Genomic DNA, 19,459 nt, shown 5'->3' with positions numbered 1-19,459 from the left:
TCTTAAATACAAGAGCACCTATAAAACACGTGGTATGCCAGTGAGGACATTACATTCTTCCCAACTCTCTATCATCCCACAACTGCTAACTAGGCGTGCAGAGCCAGGCGGCAGATGAATGGCAAGGAGCAAGCCATCTGCACCAGTGGCACTGGATGGCCGCTAATTGATCACTGCAAATGAACTGCAGAGGTGGCCATTTATTGGGTACCTGGCAGGGTGCTGGGTGCTTTACATACATTATGCCTCTTAGCCTTCGCCCCAGAGGGAATGCCATTTTTAAAGATAAGCTGGAGGCTAGGAGCAAATTAGGAGCTCGACCCAAGTTAAATCAATCACTTTTCTACTACTCTGTAGTCCCAGATAAGTAAGGGCCTTACCAGTTGTAAAGAACCGAGCACATGTGAAGGCGGCATTCCCAAATATAGCCCTTACCAAATCCCAAGGATATTGGAGAAATCTTTCCACTCCCCAATTTCCAGGCATCCTAAGAAGTCCTGGTTTCAGCTCCTACTGTTTCTCCCGTGTCTTATATTCTTGAGGGCATTCCATATTATTATAACCGGCACCACACCCCACAGTTACACCACCACCCTGGTAATTTTGGGGTCCACGCTCTGAGACCCCAAATCTCTCACTTGAGGTCATTCTAGAGATCTGAACACCAGTAAATAAATGCATGGTCTCTTCTTCTCTCCTTAAACATCTCTGGAGACTATTTTAAAGTGGCAAGTATAAATTTTTTATAATTAAAAAAATAGTCCATTGACACCCTTGTCTCCCTGGAAGTTCTTGAAATGTAAAAAATTTTTAATAAGATAAATAAATAAATCTTCACAGGTTAATTTGCTTTTAAAGGTGAAAAGTCCCCACACTGTTTTCACCAAAGAACCACTTAAATGTTCTTCACTTCTGGGGCGCTTGGGTGGCTCAGTCGGTTAAATGTCTGACTTCAGCTCAGGTCACGATCTCACTATTTGTAGGTTCAAGCCCCATGTTGGGTTCTGTGCTGACAGCTCAGAGCCTGGAGTCTGCTTTGGATTCTGTGTCTCCTTCTCTCTCTGCCCCACCCCCCACTCGCTCTCTTGTCTGTCTCTCTCTCTCAAAAATGAATAAACATTAAAAATCATTGTTTTAAGTATTCTCTACTTCTTCCACCACTATCACCAACCACCATGCTGTCACCACGGAGGCCACCAATAGTGTTCTTCTGACTTGGAGCAAATGAGTTTAGGTAAGTCCTGTTAGGCCCTACCATTCTACATTTTGAAATATCATCTACCCTTCAGGCACTCTAAAATTAGCCTCCTTGCCCAAGATCTCAAAGCATCTGATATTACAGTACATTAGTAAGACCAAGTAGACATGGACTATTACTAAAATAAACATTTGAGGAGCGCCTGGGTGGCTCAGTCGGTTGAGCGACCGACTTTGGCTCAGGTCATCTCATGGTTTGTGGGTTCGGGCCCCGTGTCAGGGTCTGTGCTGACGGCTCGGAGCCTGGAGCCTGCTTCGGATTCTGTGTCTCCCTCTCTCTCTCTGCCCCTCCCCCACTCATGCTCTGTCTCTCTGTCTCAGAAATAGGTAAACATTTTTAAAAAATAAAAAAATATACATTTGCACAGAGAAGACCAAAGCGATTTTCAGCAAGGCCATGGGACAGTCCTCCAACTGGCTCAGGGTGAACGAGTAAAGCTACAGAGAGGCATCCATAGCCACTATTTTCCTTGCAATAAACTCAGCTTTCTCAGACAAATCATTTTTGCCAGATATGATGCCAAACTATAGGAGCAGTAATAACATCTTTCTTCCAAAATGCTCAAGAAAGTTCATGTTGAATAAAAAACTGTTCTCCCACAACATTTCAGGGAATATACCTCTGCAAGGTTGGGACAGTCTCTGTTACCAAGAAAATGCACTATTCCCAGAGGATATGGCATCATCCTCAGGTAGTTTACAAATCCCTACTGAAGACCCCAATACAGATAGGGAGCACTGCAGGGTCCACAGTCAGGCAGACCAGAGGCTCCCAATCTGGCAAGTCTCCCTGCGAATGCACAACAGCAGTGAGAACCGTTCATCAGTTAAGGCAAGACATGGCACAAAGTTAATCCGGAGGGACTCAAAAAACGGAGTTTAAGACCAAGGACAAAACAATTCACATCTGGCAAAGCCCTGGGAGATCTCTACCCCATCTTCTCTATCAGTAAGGAAGGAAGAAGCTATCATTTTTCAAGTGCCCATTATGAACCGGGATCCTTATTATACACATAATATTTTAGTCCTTATGTCAGTTCTACAGATTCATACTATTATCTCCCTTTGATTGGGTAGGAAATCACGGGAACAGAGAGGTTAAGTGACTTATTCAAGGTCACACAGCTAGGAAGGGACAGAGACAAACTTCATCCCGTGCTTGTGCAGTCCCAAAAAGTATGCTCTATGTGCTACACACTACTTTCTTCTTCTTTTTTTCAATGTTTCACTTATTTTTGAGAGAGAGAGCATGCACGCAGGGGAGGGACAGACAGAGGGGGACAGAGGATCCGAAGCCAGCTCCACACTGACAGCGGAGAGCCCTATGCAGGGCTCGAACTCACTAACTGTGAGATCGTGACCTGAGCCAAAGCCAGACACATAACCAACTGAGCCACCCAGGCGTCCCCACACCACGTTCTTAATGAAGACCCCAGCACAAAGAACTTCATGTTCACCCAGAAATTCTGAAAAATTTGTACTCCTAATGTTTCAGCAAAAAATAAGCTCCTTCTCCCAGAGAGAATATATACATACACATTTACATAACATATATATATATTTACATATATATATACATATATATATATATAAACACACATGCACACACACACCCAAATATACAGTAACCAAATCCTAAGTTGTTCAGACAGTTCAACTGCACTCAAGTTTAGCCATGGTGTGCAAATGTTCAGTGCATTATTTTTTCATATAACTGCATGTCAGAAAGGGAAAGCTGCCAAGTGACAATCTGTCCCAGTGATTCATGGTGCACACTGACATACCCACTTCTGACACAGGTTGTTGTTTGTATTTCCTAGAAATCATTGCCTTCATTAGAGAGATAAACAGGAAATAAAGTCCCCAACAATGACATGTTCTTTCTCTACTAGAATAACTCTAGCAGCAAATGTCATGAATTTGGGGGATAGGAGGGTGTGGATAACAGAAAGTTAGAAGTTCTCACTCTGTTCCTCAGACCTTAATGATCACGTTGAGAAGACAGTATCTTAAACATGGATGACTGTTTTTCATTTTAGGACTACACCTTATAAAGTAAAGGCTCTGTTCAAATGAATCACATTAAATCTACTGAACAGGTGTCATGTGCTAAGAAAAAATAACCTAGCCAGTTTTGGATTTTTATGCTTCAAGATTCCTATTTGCTGAGGTATTAATGTTTTACTGTCCTATTTGACTCTTAAAAACGTTAAGTATCTTTCTGTAGGCATCAACACTAGCTACAAGATGTGCATGGTCACGGGCAAAATAAAGTTACCACCAGTCTTTCTACTAAAATGGAGAAAAGATGATGGGAAGGTGGCAAGAAGGGGGAGAAGGAACACAGAGGAACACCTGGGAAACATTGGAAATTCACCGTTCAGTAGCTGCTTCAAATAAGATCGCTAACACTTACCTGTGCTAGGGTCAATTTTGATAATTGTAGTTGACGTCTAGAAACGGGGTTATGAATATAATTATCATGAAGCAGCAATTGGGCAATCACAACCTAATTAAGCCCACTGACTAGATTATCTTGTTTTTCCCCTAATAATCACATAACATTTAACACTTGCTAATTTCAGGACCTATGGGTGATGTTCCTTCATTATTAACAAGCTCCAGCCACCGGTCAGAAAAAGAATGGGCGAGCTACTCAAACTCTTGAGTCAACCGAGGAGTAGGGATGAACGTCAGGGACAGGTGACATTTGTCCTTCAATACCAAGTCACTTCTCAGCCTCCCAAAACTACTAATTAGGGGCAAAGCCCCAGGAGAAGACGGCACCAAGGATGAGAACTTCCACGCATGGGAAGCATCCAACTCTGCTTTCCTAAATGCGTGCCATTTCACGTGGTGACGGCAATGTGCTTTTTCACATTACAGTGGAATCTGCCTTTGAAGAGGTTTCCTTTTGTTTTCAATAGAATGGAAGATTCCTCCACCAAGCCGAAATCCATAGACTTTAAACACTTACCTCCTTGAACATGCCCTCTCCCACCCTGACTCTCACATTGAGTGTATTCTCCCAATACAGAGTCCTACTCCCAACTGGATACCACTGCACCCACAAAGATTGGTTGATTCAGTTCACCTTCACTTTCTGCAAAGCTCCTGAGGGTAACCTGGGTAGATTTCTCTTCAAAGAATCAAGAGGAAAATCGGAGACGCATGTTAAGAACTGGTCTTTGAGACAAGCTGGTCTGAGGGAGCATCTTAGAGGGCTGGCCACTACTGATTAAGGTCACAGTAGATGCTACCTAAGGCTCTTAAATCAGAAATTCCCCAGCTGGAGAACCACATGCTTTGGTATATAGCTCAGTGTTACTCTCTTCAACTATGTCATTTTTTTTTTTTCCTGAGGCTTTCCCCCCATTAAGGGCCTTTATCTAAGAAAACAATGGTTTTGTTAAGTTTGGTAAATGATATGAGTGACAGGTGAAAAAATGGGTGATCCTCTGGCCTCCTCAGTACACTTTACAAACAGGACACATGCTTACCCTTCTACAAAGGTTTTGGGTGAAGTCAGTTGGGAAGAGGAGATCATCTAAACAGATCCATAGCAAAGTTAAAACTTTGTAAAACCACCACTAGTTGCTCTGAGGTTAAAGAGTCTACTCAGCAATTAATGCCCAACCGCCTGTCTTACAGGGAAGCTACTGTCCTGGATATCTTTGGGATATTTGGACCTGCTCCAGCTCCCTTAGTACAACTTGTTACTCTGTTAAGGGCATTTGTGGTCATCCATGAACAGCAGCTTCCTTACTGTACTGTGATGTTTCAGGGAGAGGCAAATAAAAACCAAAACATTCATCATGTCTCCATGATCTAAATAGAGCACATGGTGATCATGAAAGGGTGTAGGGGATATTAGCACCCGTGCTTTGAAGAGTATCTGTGCTATTTTCCAAAAATGACCATCAGACAGGGGAACTAACTTTCAAATGTCTGTGTGGCTTTTGGAAACATGTCTCATGCTTACAGTAAACCAGAGGCACTGAGACTTCCAAAAGGGGCCCTAAGAAGGAAAAAAAATAAGATACCTTCTTTACTTAAGAAAGAAAAGAAGAAAAGAAGAAAAGGAAAGAAAAGAAAAGAAAAAAGGAAGAGGGAAGAGAAGGAAAGAGAAGAGAAGAAAAGGAAAGGAAAGGAAAGGAAAGGAAAGAAAAGAAAAGAAAAGAAAAGAAAAGAAAAGAAAAGAAAAGAAAAGAAAAGAAAAAAAGGAAAAAAAAGAAAGGGGCGCATGGGTAGGTCAGTCGGCTAAGCATCTGACTCCTGATTTCAGCTCAGGTCCTGATCTCAAAGTTCATGAGATCAAGCCCTGCATCGGGCTCTGTGCTGACACTGCAGAGCCTGCTTGGGTTCTCTCTTTCCCTCTGTCTCTGCCCCTCCTCTGCTTGTTCTCTCTCTCTCTCTCTCTCTCTCTCAAAATAAATAAATAAATGTTAAAAAGAAGAAGAAGAAAAAACAAAAGTCACACAGTATATCTTTTTTCCATAACAGGTAGGTGTTCCTTTTTAAATATCCACATGTATAACTACTTTATAATTCTGAACTTCACACAGTACAGCTTAAAAATATTCATTCTCTAAATTTCCTCATACATGGTCTCTTGCTGTTTTTCACCATATCCTCTGTAACTCAGAACAAAAACAGGGTACTCTTTAGTTAAACACACTTTGTCAAGCTATTACAGTAAGTTATATCTCTCATATCAACCAATAGATTACAATTAATTTTCCATTATACTCAAATTTCCCTTCCAGAACACCAGGATATACTACTGGCATAAGCAACTGGAAGAGATAAACCATCAGGATTATAAGCTATTAGCATCCTAAGTAATAACCACGGCCAGTTCCCACAAGCTGAGGGCCAGAAGGTAGTGCCCCCCGTGTGTGATCCTGGCTCCCCATTTTCTAGCTCCACGACCGTGGGTAAATTTCTTTACCTCCCAAACCTCAGTTTTCTCTACCAGAAGAACAGTCCCTGGTTCATATGAAATGTTAAACAAATGCTAACTAGTTTAGTTAGCTCCAGAGAAGTAGTATTTTTGTGGAAGGTCCATGTGATACTCTTACTCCAGAGGGGCTGGCAGAATTTTTTGATGAACTTATTGTATTTATTCCTTTTATAGATGGTATTCTTACTCAGTACCAGAAGTGATAATATTCAATTGACAGCAGAAGGGGGAGAAGTTCTGGCAGCTGAACTCTGACATTCAGATCAAAATGGTCTCTTCCATGCAGATCCCCTTCCCAGCTATCATTATCCAATACCAATTAACAGTCTCCACAGAAGACAAAATACGACAGAAACCACTGAAGAGAAAAAGGTTCTGGGTGATAGGTACTTGTTATTGAAATCCTTACATAATCTCTGGCTGGTATCTATTTCTGGCCATCTTCGGTCTCTGGCCCACTGTTCAAATTTTACCCCACACGAGGGACCCTAGACCAGGTCCAATCTGGGTCGGGTGATTCAGACTCAATTTCTGACTAATTGGTCACAACACAGAGGGATGGTGTCATTAGGGATCAGGAAGAGTAACCATTCTGGGATTGACTGGTTCTAGCAAACAGCTTAATCCCAAACTGGACTGCAGGTAACTGTCACACTCCGTTCCTTTCCCCTCGGAAAGAAGCGTGTCTTTGTTCTTCATTCCTTCTAGCACTCACAGCGTAGGTAGAGAAGCTCTATGGATAAGTTTAGAGAGGACTATCACATGGTCTGACCATTAATAATGCAGCTGTTTTCTGCTGTGCTCTATTCTCTACTTCGTTCCTTTTCCAGGAAAATCTCCACCTAGGCCCACTTAACCAGTTCCTTCAAGTTTCCATCTGTCCTCTATCAGAAAGGCCGATTTCTGAAGTCACATAAATGGTCTTCCAAGTTCAATTCTTTTTTTTTTTTTTTTCTCCTTTTTAACAGTAAGAACTGACCAAAGACTGGGTCTGAGCACTGGTCTTCATTTTTCACGTGCAATAGGTACCAAATTACAAGGTCTTTTTCCACTTGCTTTACTGTTTTCTTAAAAGCAATACCTTTCTTCTTCCTGCAGGCTCTTCCCAGTGGACAGACCTCTTCTACTTCGACTTGTCAATCATTCCCCTGCCTCTCTTCTTCTTTTCCTTCTCCCGTCCAAGCAGGCTCTCCTTCCCAGCAAATTTCCACCACATAATTATGGCAATGCTTTAGCCTACTTTTCTGTTAGCTTAACAACCCTGTCTATTTTCTACTTGTGCTGATGCTACTGTTTGCTTTTCTGACGGGCTAATCCGTGTATCCTTTCAAGGCCTAACTTCCCCTACCATGATAGCAGCTGGAGCTCTAATTCACAGGTGCCTTCCAAAGCTTTTCATTAGCAATAGAAATGAGATGGTTTAGAAACCCATTTCTTAATCTGCAGGTGAGTATTGGAACCTTTGTGCAGCAAACATCTTTCAAGTATCCCACATTGTACCACTGCACAATTATTTTCTGAGTAATAAGTACAATGTTATAGGCACATTTGTAGTGTTAAAAGGGAGAATGTTCCCTCAGAGGGAACCGGCTCCCACCCCCCTGCCTCTGGCATTTCCCAGCTCAAGAGAGAAGCAAGCCCTCAGCTGACATGAGCAAAAATGAATAAATGGCAACTTTACCTTCTGAAATCTGAACAGGGAAGAGAAAAATTCCAAAATGTGAAGGCCTTAGCTCCTGTTCTGGTTCAACTGGCCAGATGAGGGCTTAGGGAGTGAGGTTGGCCTTCCCCAGCTGGGCTCTGTGGCAGATAAGCCTCTCCACAAATCCCGGGCTTAATTACTTCTGACACAGTTGTCTCGCCTGGGCCTCCAGCTCCTTTTGTGCTCAAACCAATATGAATCCAAAGGTAAGTCTTTGCTTACTCCTCTTGGACAAATGCTTAATTTCCTACTAAGTGATCCTAACACATTTTAATCAGGATCTACCAGTTCCTAGTAGAATTTTCCCCATTTTCTTTGCATGGTCTTTGCAAAAAGTCTCCTCAAAAGCTTGGCAAATAACTTTCTGAATTAAGCCGTCTTCATCTTCAAGTATTTATTTTTTGAACAAATAAGTCAGTGCCCACCAACCTTCCCTACACCCCCATGAGTAGGCTCTGTTCTTTGAATGAAGTTGGGGCTAAGATGTGGACAGGCACAGCAGTATTTTATTAATATCCAGAAGCAGCATGCAGGGAACTGAACAAGCAAACACATGAAAGCAAGGAAAAATCAGTATCAAAATACCCATGACCTGGCACAAAAAGAAACCTCCTCTCCAAGAATAACTCAAGAAAAAATGTCTCCAGCTAGGAATTAGGCAAGAACGCTTTGAAGACACCAAGGAAGCTGCTCGCCAGAATCCAAAGGCAATGCATTTGCAGGTGACCATACCTATATCCTCTTCCCCCACATCACTCTACCTACCTCTTGTCTTTCCAAGTCCTGAAAAAAACCAACTTTGAGTTGAAGTCACACATCCAAAGGCTAAAAAGCTTATGTATGTATGCTTCAACCAAAAAGGACAGGAGACCTTAGAAAGTAGACAAATTTTACGATAGTATTTCTAAGCAGAAAATGTAAATCCAAAGCACTTCCAACTGACTTTGCATTTATCAGTGTGTGCAGTTCTCCAGAGACAAAGTTCAAGGGGACAAGAGATTCAAAAGAGCTTCCTAGTAAACTGCAAATACCGTCTACATTCATAACAATCCATTTTCCTTCACTTGGAAACTTCTGTTCCCGGGTCTTATAAATTCAGGAGACAGTTCAATCTGGGATTATCTTCTTCTCTCCAATGCCCCCACCCCCTCAACCCCAACCCCAACTTTTTTTTTCTTCCTTCAGTACTGGCATGCAAACCATGCTGTTTTAACTTCTTTCCTGTTCTCCCAGTTCTTCTGGAACATTTTATTTTCGACAGTCAACTCATTTGGAGGAGTGCCACACTGAGGTTCAACTGTTTATAGCGTTTCTGTGTTTCTGCCAGAAGTCCACATCCAGCACTACCTTCTCCAGACTGCCTCCTGGATTAAAAATTTATGCTTTAGTTTGGAAGAAGCTTAGAAAATGTGGAAACTTCCAAACATCACTCTTCTTTTTACACAAAATGACTTTCACTTGTCCAAGAGGAATCAAAAGTGGAAACCCATTTCACCCTTCCTAAAGTACTGTCCTATCTCCCTCTCTCTCCCTCCCTCCCTCCCTCTCTCCCCGGTTAAATGTTCCCCATGTTGTTAAAAACTCACTTTAAGGATGACCCCATGACTTCATTGGGGAATGGCAAATAGCTAGCCACTGGTCTGCAAGAGAGAACCAGGCTCCAAAAAGATACATGGAGGGCAAATTTTTGGAGGAGTCCGGAACACTGGAAAATCACCAGTATTGTTTTAGACTGGATTTCACTCTCTTGGCCATTCATCAGTATTACAAAATGGCATCTCTGAAAGAAGCCAATTTATCTGTACCATGTTGCAAAAGAGATCCTCTGAGTCCAATTGTGGGCACTTTTGTAAGTTGCAATAGACCCAGACAAACCTCCAAAGAAGGGCATTTGAAAAGGACTCCCAAGCCCTGGATGACTGAACTATAGTGGGGAGCAGGACAATTAAAAGAAAAAGCACAGTCTGAACCCAGTATCTACGACTCGACTGCAAGTCCCATGAACAAAATTGGTCTGTGGAGTGTATTACTTCTATGAATGAAACCATGCTCAGCCCCAACATGTTAAATTCAACTGACAAAAAAACCAATACTCCTGCCCCACTAGGGTTTGATTACAGAGTTTCTCACAGAGGCTTTCACTCTGGAGAGGAGAGCTGGTGTTTCACAAACCGCTACAATCATATGCAGGGGGGTGGTGGAAAGGGCACTGGGTTGGGAGTCAGCCGACCTGAGTTCTGGGCCTGGCTTTGTTACAACTGAACCTTCTGACCTTGGGCAAGTCACTGCACGTCTCTGTGCCAGTTTCCTCTTCAATAAAATGCAGGGGGAAGGGGAGATCTGAAATAGATGATCTCTCTGAGGCACAGAACAACTAGCTTCTCAATTAGACGCTCTTAATATTCACCATTTACGGTGTACCTGTTAGCCAACTTTTAAATGATTTTTATATTAATCTCTACTTAGGGAAAAGTACTTTTGTCCATCGCTCCCAAACTTCGGCTTAATCTGGGTGCTCCCTGGAATTCTTCAATATTACAATAAATGCCCCTTTTCTTTTCCTTTCCTATTTTTTTAAGCAACCTTCCCCAAACTAAGGCTTGTGCTATTAAAAGAGCTCAGAACTTCCCATTTCCTTGCTAGGGCTAAAATTAAACTGTCCATTCCTTAGGGCCCAACATAACATCTGCCAGATGTCTTGGCATATCACACAAGAGGAATTTTCTCCTAGCATTATCTATTCTCCTCTCTATTTTCTCATAATCAATTAATAGGTCACCAACGCCAGCTAATGTTTCTCTCAAAGCCACCAACTTCTTAAGTATGTGAACCTCAAAAGATACTTGCCTTCACACTTATACACACACACACACACACACACACACACACACACACAGGCTGACTTTTTTTTCCAGTTCACTATCACTAATGATAGACCCTGGAAATATTTTCCTCCACCTCTTTTGAATCTCCTTAATTTCCACATACCAATCATCCAATCGTGTACCCATGTCAGATCCTTTGCAATCTGAATGCATTCTTTATATTATTTCCTAATTTGTGAGTGTGGCAGTGTGAAATAGCACCTCTGTTCTCCAGTTTTCAACGTGAAAACTTTGTCCATGTTCTGTCCCAGGAGGCAGTGAGCGCTAAGTCTGATAAAGGCATACAGCACAAAGAAGATGAGTAAGGTTACCTTAACCAAGAACTCTCAACACCAGAAAAGAATTTAAGACAGACTAGACTCTATTAAACTCCAACATACAGAAAGCAGAACTCTTCCCAAGGCAATTTTGCCATTATTTTCTTTCAGGAAAACTGACCACAAAGACTCTAAAGTCCATTAGTAGGGTTGGCTTTCTTTTCCCCTACTGTCTTCCAGAAGACTCATTAGAAAGATACACACACACACACAGATACATATGTGTATGTGCATATATATTTTTTCTTTCTATCTCAAAGTTCTTTCCAACTCCAAGGGGTGTGGAAAAAAAACATGTCCTCAGGGAATGTGGTCAATAAATTAGATGGACATAAATCTAACATGAGAAAAATTGTGGAATACAAAGATCCAACGAGCATCTTTTCTACGACAACGTGCCTCACAGCTCACATATTTCTCCAGAATGATTTCTCTTTATGATATATTAGAGCCATGGAAAAAATTTGCATAACGAGCCTCATCAACTTGATGCCTCAAAAACAAAACAAAACAAATCTCTGAGCCTTGACATCAAATAAAAATGTTCAATTTGACACTCTGTATTTCTCTCATAGCGCCTTATCCAAAATACTTGTCCCATTTCGAACCTGTAGCCCTAGAAAAATGCACGAATCTTTAACATTAGGTGCTTCCCATGTTGATGAAACGCATCAGGGATGAACATGTCTCTTAGGTGACCAGTTAGAACATTATTCTCAAACTCCAAAATGCCTCTTAGATACCTCATTTTTTCCCTCCAGGAAATCTCAACTCTAAGACTCTCTGTAAAGACACCAAAATATTTGGTCACAAAGTAAAACATGTGGTGAGTCTACGTGCTAGACTAGCAACCAGTTTGTCAAATTTTCTTTCACACCAAAATAAGTAATTAACCGGCTGTCCCGGTAGCAACAACAACAACAAAGATATCATGGAAGTTTGCTTCAAGATCAACCTACAATGTATTTATGTTTACATACACAGACGTGGTTAATTAGATGCAAAATTACCTGGTAATTACTCTCCCAAATAACTCTTTTTATTCCACTGCCTTGGAGCTTCCGAGTTGGAACGAATAGCATCCACACACACACATTAGCAAATTTAAGTGTAACGTTGATGACGTCCCACTCGGGAGCAGAAGCAATGGTATCAAAAGACAACATTCAAAACTGATTAATAAAAGGCATGATTCCAAAAAGTAAGATTTGTCAAGTGCTCTGGGAGAAGCCCAGGTTATTAATAAAGAAGCAGAGATCTGAAGAGAAGTATTTTTAAATGAGCACACACATCAACTGAAAATCTTGAAAACCATACGTCTTCGTCTGCAAAAAAACAGGGTTTTACTTCATTGACCATGGACAATTATCAGCTAAAGAACCACGTATTTCTCCTTTTCCTTTCATACTCCTCAGAAGAACAATAACCCTCAATTAATGACACAACAGTTTGGTTTGAAAAATGTGATGTTGTCATATACAGCACTGTGCCTTTACTGAATGACACTGCTACCAGCTACTCAACAGAATATAATTACATCTGGAATCTAAAACCACTTCAATATGCACAGAAATACTGGAGACATAAGAACTCGACACACACATACACACACACACACACACACACACACACACACAAATCTGACACACAATGAGAAAGCAAAGCAAGAAAAGAGCTGGTGTGAGTCGCTCGCAAATGTGTTCCTTATTTCTGTTGAAGCTGGTACCTTTCTATGTTTCCCCTTAGTTGAAAACAAGGTCCAATCAAGCCTCCTTACAATATATTAATTGGTTCTGAATCTCCTCCAAGGTTTCATTCCAACGTGGAGGCTTCCTCACCTATCTCATCAACAGTCCACCTAAAATTCTCCCAACATCTTCCCTCATCCTCAAGATGGCTACCTTACCTAATGGTAAAGCAACATCTCCATGGTTGGCTTTTATAAATTCCTCAAGCATTTCAGGATTTTGTTCTTTACTTGGATCAATTACATACATTGTCTAGAACTAATCTGTGAAGAGCTCCATTCAATGTGTGTGGATTGGGGTAGGACTGGGTCCTTCCTTCAAATCATCCTCACAAAATGTCTTCCTAGAAGACTACTAAATTCTTCCCAGTTAAAAAGGTGAAGATACCTGGACACAAGGTTTTCTCAACAGACAAAATATCTTAAAAATTTGTTTCCATAGTGACATTGTTAAGAAGACATCTGATATTTCTGAAGACTTACAGTACTTGAGAACACAGAAAAAAAGAGCAGAATGAAAGGGAAGGGGGAAAACAAAGGGACTAAAAGAAGGCCTTAGACACAAATGGAACAACCTGAAGAGAAATGTGGACTCTGGAGAAACTGGTGTCAGTCAGTCCTAGAGTTAGTTCCTCTGAGATCTTGCAGGATTTGTTGTTGTTGTTGTTGTTGCTGTTGTTTTCCCTTTTTGCAGAAATCAGCCCAAACCAGACAATAAAGTCTTGCAATGCACCAAACATGATGATAACCAAGCCCCAGAACTCCAAAATCTCAGCTGAGGGCCACCACCATCTTCACAATGAGGAAATAACATTTCCTGGTGACTTTCAGGAGACCCGGAGCAGCTGAAAGTTGTGGGAAGACCTCGGTGGAAAATGTCTAAGGTTTTGCCTTGCCTTTCCTGAAGGAGGTCAAAACCCTTCAGGTCCACTCCAAAGAAGAAAAAAAATTTCCAAAGTTTACTTTAAAATGGAAACAAACGCCTCAATAACTTGTGAAAGCACTCCTTTGGTGGGAGAAAAATCTGAGCAGCCCTTACAAGTCCCTCATTTCCTCGCATAATGAATAGATGGTGAGGAACCACCACAAGATTCCACCCTGGAAAAGAAGGAGTAGGCAGGCAAGCCTCCTCCTCCAGCCATCACCAACAGAGCTTCAAAATGGAGACATCCATAATTTTATAAACACTTCTCATCTCAGCTTTGTCTCCTGGAAACCCGCTCTCCTCCATTTTCTGGTGGAGTTACAACATGACACGGCTTACCTGACTCAGTTCCCAGCTCTCAACCAAACTAGTCGCTTCCTCCAAAAACCTGCAAGCCACCTCCAGAAACAAAACCAAAGCAAACCAAACAACCAACACAGACACTCAGACACAACCCCCGGGAGCCCTGGGAGAAAGCCCCAACTGGTTGGTCTTTTCCCATCCCAGACGCGTGCTTAAAAATAAAACTTTTTTTTTCCCCCTTTGGGTAGAGGAGGAATATAAAAGGAACTCCAGGCAGCCTCCCTCCCTCTCTGTAGGTTAGAAGCTACAATGAAAAGAAAATGAGGGTTCCTTCAGGAATGGTGAAAAGCCTGGAGAATGAACGTGAGAAGGAGCTTTGTGTTTTGGAGTCTGGACTGGAACCAAAGCAGACAGCTTGCAAATGGAGGACAGGGAGATAAAGAAAGGGAAAGAGAGGGGCTGCTCCAATGGGGGGCGGCTGCGGCTTCCCCTCGCGCCTGGAAGGAGGGCAGACCCCTGGGAACTGCACCAGGAGTGAGGCGACCCCCAGGCCCCTGCCTTCTTTTCTCCCTTCCTCAGAGAGCCAAGCGTGTGTAATGGCTTCTCCTCTCCAGAAACCGTTGTCCTCCTGCACCAGACGCTTCTGAACCCCCAGCCTGGAGACAGCTCCTCAGCTGCTCCTGAACCTGCGCCCCCCACCCGGCCCGTGCCCCCCGCGCCTCGCCTCTCTCCTCACCAGCAGCACCAGCAGCGGCAGCAGCCACCCCCCGACACATCCCGACCCCGCATCCCAACTTCGGGGAGAGAGAGAGAGAGAGAGAGAGAGAGAGAGAGGAGAGCCAAATACCTGAGGAAGAGGGGGGTGCCAATCCGCACGGCTTTGCCATCGGGCTTGGGGACAGGCAGACAGAGAGGGGGAAAGGAAGGAGAGGGACAGAGAAAGAAAGAGGTCAACCCGCTCAGGTCGGGGCGGCTCAGAGCGCTCCCTCCTCTGCCCCTCGCTCACTCCCTCCGGCTCTCGGCTCTCGGCTCTGGTCCCCTGGACTCCCGCCCTCCGCCCCCCTCTCTGTCCCTACTCCTGTCCCCACACTCGGAGCATCCGTCCTAAGCCTCCAGCCCTCTTCTCACTCATCTTTCATTTTCTCTTCTCTCCATAGAACTACACGAAATTAATTAAGCCACAGCGCTCCGCTCCCCCCAGCAGAAGGAGCAGCCAGCAGGAAAAGCACAGCCACCTCCACTGCCACCACCACCACCACCTTCTCCTCCTCCTCTTCCTCCCTCGCTTCTCCTCCTCCTCTTCTTCCTCCTCCCCCTCCTGCTCTCCCTCCTCCCCCTCCTCCTCCTCCTCCTCCTCTTCTCGCTCGCTTCTTCTCTTCCAACAGCCAGTCCATGCAGGGGACTTCCTCTCCTCCCCGCTCCACCAACCCTCCTTGGCCGAATGAATGAGCGCGTTTGTGCCTCCACCGCCCCGCGCTCTCCTCCCCGGAGCACTCGGACCACCCCGAGGTGGTTGTTAATTGCAGTAACTTACAGAAGAAGCGTCCCGGCGCCGGGAGGTGTTTCGGGTTCTCCAGCCCCACCGCCTCCTTATCCTCTTTCTCTTTCTCCTCTTCCTGCTCGGGTTATTGTTGTGGAAGTTGTTTGGGAGTCTCATGTGCTTCTGCCGGGTCTCAGCAATGGAGGATCGCCATCTTCCCTGCCTTCCTCGGCTCCTCAGACTCGCTGCAGCTGCAGATGACCTGAGATATCCGTCTCTCTCTCCCTCTCCCTCTCTCTCCCTCCCTCCCTCTCCCTCTCACTCTCTCTCTCTCTCTCTCTCTCTCTCCCCTCTCTCCTCTTCTCTCTCCTCTCCTCCCTCTCCCTCGCGCGCTCTCTCTCTCCCTCCCTCTGTGTCTCTCTCTGAATAATGAGCAACCAGAGGGAGAGAGAAAGCAAGACAGAAAGAGAGAAGGAAGACAATCTTCTCCTGCCACACAAAACGCCGGAGCACCAGGGGGTGCGCGAAGCCTTTCTAATAACAACAACAACGTGCAGGAGACGGGAAGAAAAAAGAAAGCAAGAAAGAAATGAGGAAAAGAGCTGGGGGGGGGGGGGGGGTAAGGAAAGAATTATCCAAGAGCTGGAGAAGAGCAGAAGGAGAAGCTGGAGGAGATGCTGAGGCTGCGGCTGCTGTCCCCCCTCCCCCCCGCCGAACCCCAGAAGGAGGCAAGGTGGTTGCAAAGTTAAGGCTGGGACATTGTCTTTGTCACTCAGAGCAACACAGAGCCAGGCCAGTGAGATGCAAGAGGAGGTGGCGGCGGCGGCGGCGGCGGAGGAGGAGGAGGAGGAGGTGGTGGTGGTGGTGGAGGAGGAGGAGGAAGAGGAGGAGAAGGAGGCAAAGGAGGAGGAGAAGGGGAAGAGGGAGATGAGATGAATAAAGACCTGCGGAGAAGGCGGTGCGAGGAGCGCGGCGGCCGGGCTGAGGCGTGCGCGCTCGCGTCCCGGAGGCGCCCGGCCGCCCTGGCCGGCAGAGGAAGCCCCCAGTGAGGACCCTGCCCGGCCGCTCATAGCTCTCCCACCATCAGCCCAGCCCGAGGCGCCGAGCCCCGGCCCCAGAGAGTCCCTCACACGCATCCATCTAGAGGCCAATCTTTGCAAAGAACATACATGGGGAACTAGAGGTTGCAAGTCTAAACCCAGATCAACCACGTGGGGCTTTTTAATCCCTTTCCAGCTTGCGGTGTGAGTATCTCCAGTGAAAAGCTCAAATTGTCCATTACTGGCACGTATTTTGAAGTCTTCTCCCCCGAAATAAAGGCTCATTGTGCATTTTATTTCTTTTCTGATATGGAGGGGGGGATGGGGGAGGGAAAGAACCCATCATTCCGAGCTTCGGAACCACCACTTTATTTTCCTAACTTGTGAAATGTTTTGACGGCGCACCAAAAGGAAAAAAAAAAAAAAAAAGCCTACTTAAATAACTTTACACCCTCCAGCCCCGCGTTGTTTGCACTTTCTGGCTGATCATCTAAAGGCTCGGAAAGTAACAATCAGCGCTTCTAATGATAAGGTGTCATGGTGTTGAAGACAAGAGAACCAAGATGAAGCTTTCACACCTTGAATTTTTATTTAGTGTAATTTTCCCCAAATCGTTCTGAACTATCTCTTTTGCAAAGGAATGGGTTCCCCCTCACCCTTCACCAGGTTGAATGTCTCCTAAGGCTTTAATTTGATTGGGGGGGGGGGGTTGCCTACACTATAAAAAAAAAAAATCAATACAGCAAGTTCAAGGGCACGGGCTGGTTGTACCATTTCTATTTCTCGCATCCCCGAGTTGGACATCACCAGCATCGGGAGAGAGAAACACACAGCGCGCAGGGCAGAGACCTTAATTAAAGTTTCTTTTGTCCGCGTCTGAATTGGGGGATGTTGCTGGATTCCTTTGCATTGGGGAGCGCGCATCCGGTGGAGAAGGCGCGGTGTCGAAGATCCAGGGCAAGATTGTCCTCTTTAATACTACCTCCCTCCCCCCCCCCCCCCCTCCAAACAACAGTCCGGGAAGATATACCCATAAACCCATACAATAAAGGGGAGGAGGAGACGCGCGCGGAGTTGGTTCCCATCGGATAGCGGGCTTTCATAAACAGATCCGAATCCGCATTTTCCAAGATTTTCCCCAATCGTTTATTCCGGGGCAGAATCTCTCACCCAGAGGCACGATTTCACCCCCTTGCCGTCAACACTTCCTGCCCTTTTCTCCTCCCACTCACATTGAAAAGCTTGGGAGCCCTAAAAGGGTGTTGATGGCGGGGGTGATAAATAAATAAATAAATGACACTCTACGCGTGCGGTGGAGAAGAAAGGAGGGGGAGGGCGAGGAGAGGGACGAGAAAAAGTAGGGAGAGGAGAACAAGGAGGAGAAAGCACAGAGGCGAAAGGGAGACTGGAGTCAAAGAAAGAGAAGAGAAAGAAGAAAGGAGAGAGGAGGAAGGTAAGGCTGCTCAGAACTGAAATGCCCGTGGCTTTGTGCAGAACTGGGAGGACTCCCCCCTTCCAGGTGCCCGGAGGGACCTGGGGAAGTCCTTCTGCCCCGAGCTCCTCCCCCGGGACCCCAGGGGTGTCTGAGCGCCAGCAGCCGCTCCCCCACAAATTCCTCGTGGCGACGAGAGGAAGCGCGCCAGGTCTCCGCCGTCCCTTCAGTGCCCCAGCTGATAATTTACCTCTTTGTCTTTAATAAAAAGCTGACTTTCTCTGTCAAGCCCTGCACCGGAAAAATAACAATCGTATTTCAGGTTGAAAGCCCCTATTACTGCACGGTTGTGGAGGCTGTGATAAAACCTTCCTCGACGTGAAGGTACCTCCTGGGCTGGCTTGGGTCGGAAGTCCTAAGATGGGGGCCGCCCTTCCCCGGGGGCAGGGGCGCACGGAACCAGGCGGTGGGGAGGGAGGAGGAAGCGGCCGAGGTCAGAGGAAATCCAAGGCTCCTGGGGCACCGAAGGGCTGCCCGCAGACGGGGAATGAGCCCTGGGGAGGAGCCTTTTGCGAGAATGTGAGCGCGCCCCAACACGCCTCAGACCTCGTAAACCCACTTGGCAAAGACCCGGGAAGCGGCTGGCTGACCGACTGCGGTGAACTCGAGAAATTAACCTGCGCTACAATTAAACGGGCTGCCGCCCTTTCAGACTCACCTCCAGCGACCGAGACAGAGAGCTCCCGAACCGGCCGTGGGGGGACCTGGCTCCTCCCTCCCGTCCCAGGAGAAGAGGACAAAAAGGGGAGATGGACTTGGAGATGGCCCCGCCCTTCAAACGCTCCAATCCTTGGAAACTAAACCTCCTCTCCAAGCCTCCACGTCTAGAAGGGACAAAGGCAGCGAGGAGATCCAGAGACCGATGGGTGGCTTTCGGGCTTCTCCTGTGGGTACATTGGGGGAAAGGTACAAAGGCTAAGTTCCCATTCCAAATACAGGACAGCCTTTGGAAGACCATCTTCTGGTTTAGAAGCAAATTGACTTCCCAAAGCCGTGAGGCGACTGTTGCAAAACTCCTGCAAAGCCCTGCTGTTTGAATGTGGAAAGGCTAAATTTTCAATTAATGATGCCACACACAATTTCTTTCGACTTTTTTGGAGTCACAAGTGCCTTAACTATCTAACTGAAATATAACAGAAAGAAATTTAACATGGTTGGGGATTAGGCTTTTTGTTGTCATTGGGGGCAGCTTTCTTTCGAATGATAGTAAAACAGCTGGATTAAATAAAAGCTAGGTCAGTCAAGGAAAGCGCTGGGGCTGAAGGTTTTAGTGAAAACCTTGATAAAGTTGGCACTTAAGTAACTGTAATTATGCTTTGCCATTAGCAGACCATTAAGATAACAGGAG

At 45.2% G+C, this 19,459-nt stretch overlaps 1 protein-coding gene across 8 annotated transcripts in view; it reads right to left on the bottom strand.

Moving 5' to 3' along the window:
• The window catches only part of ZNF462 (zinc finger protein 462), a 138,487-nt gene extending 119,640 nt beyond the window's left edge, over positions 1-18,847 (bottom strand). For 6 of the 8 annotated variants that reach the window (XR_006295140.1, XR_006295141.1, XM_043567148.1 and 3 more), the window contains exon 1: positions 15,634-16,918. The gene's annotated coding sequence lies outside the window, so the exon portion shown is untranslated. Of the gene's footprint in view, positions 1-15,633; positions 16,919-18,769 lie in introns of those variants that run through there. The other 2 variants (XM_043567150.1, XM_043567153.1) reach the window with 2 other exon arrangements.
• Between the last annotated feature and the right edge of the window lie 612 nt (positions 18,848-19,459).

This window comes from Prionailurus bengalensis, chromosome D4 (genome assembly GCF_016509475.1).
Source record: "Prionailurus bengalensis isolate Pbe53 chromosome D4, Fcat_Pben_1.1_paternal_pri, whole genome shotgun sequence".
Classification (NCBI taxonomy): domain Eukaryota; kingdom Metazoa; phylum Chordata; class Mammalia; order Carnivora; family Felidae; genus Prionailurus; species Prionailurus bengalensis.
The sequence above is the reverse complement of the archived record's forward strand: the minus strand, read 5'-3'. Positions and strand labels throughout refer to the sequence as shown.